We start from the raw sequence: 820 nt of genomic DNA, 5'->3' as shown, positions 1-820 counted from the left end.
TAAATACAATTTGATGCAACAGTGATTTACTCATATAAATGAGTAGAAAGGAAAATATTAGTAAACTGGCAAAATGGGAGGGACTAAACAGCCCGGAAGTCACCTGTAATTGTTCAGGTACAATAAGTGGGCCTAGACATTATTGTCCCATTTTTACTCTTCATTGTGTATTTTTAATTCAGTGGATGTCAACAGACGTGACGTAATGACGCAGTGCCATGCTCGAATTTCCGGCGAAAACCTATCCGTACCACTCAACTTAGAAAACTTTATTACAAGCTTACCATTGTTTATTACAAGCTTACCGTTGTGAATCGAGCTAAAGTAAGGCGATCGTTTTTAACACTGGCTGGTTATGTACTTGCTCAAAAAATTATTTTGGATAATTTTCAACCAAAAAAGTTACGGACTGCAGCTTTAAATGCGATGCATGCCACTTTCCTGAATTAAAATGCATAAAACCTACAAATAACCCAATTGAAGGTGGAAAAATCCAAAAGTGTGAAATGTTGTGGAATTGATACAAGCTGAAAACAAGGAGTGTGCTCCTAACATACCCATCTAAAATCATGCATTTACCAGCAGGTCCCCACGCTGGTCCAGAAGACTGTCAAGGCATATTGGGAAACAAATTTAAAACCTATAAATTCTATTTGGTGATGCAAGGAGAAATAAAACTACTCCTTTGAAGTTACCAACATATAGAAAGCAATAAGTTCACAACATAAGATGCATACAAAATATCTGCAGTGCTTCAGGGAAGTGGGTGTTCGAGTAGAACTCTTGGGGCAGAGACTCCGACTGGCGGAACAATTTATAG

Source organism: Sinocyclocheilus rhinocerous, unplaced genomic scaffold (assembly GCF_001515625.1).
Source record: "Sinocyclocheilus rhinocerous isolate Xijiao unplaced genomic scaffold, SAMN03320098_v1.1 scaffold2856, whole genome shotgun sequence".
In the NCBI taxonomy this organism is placed as follows: Eukaryota; Metazoa; Chordata; class Actinopteri; order Cypriniformes; family Cyprinidae; genus Sinocyclocheilus; species Sinocyclocheilus rhinocerous.
The sequence above is the reverse complement of the archived record's forward strand: the minus strand, read 5'-3'. Positions refer to the sequence as shown.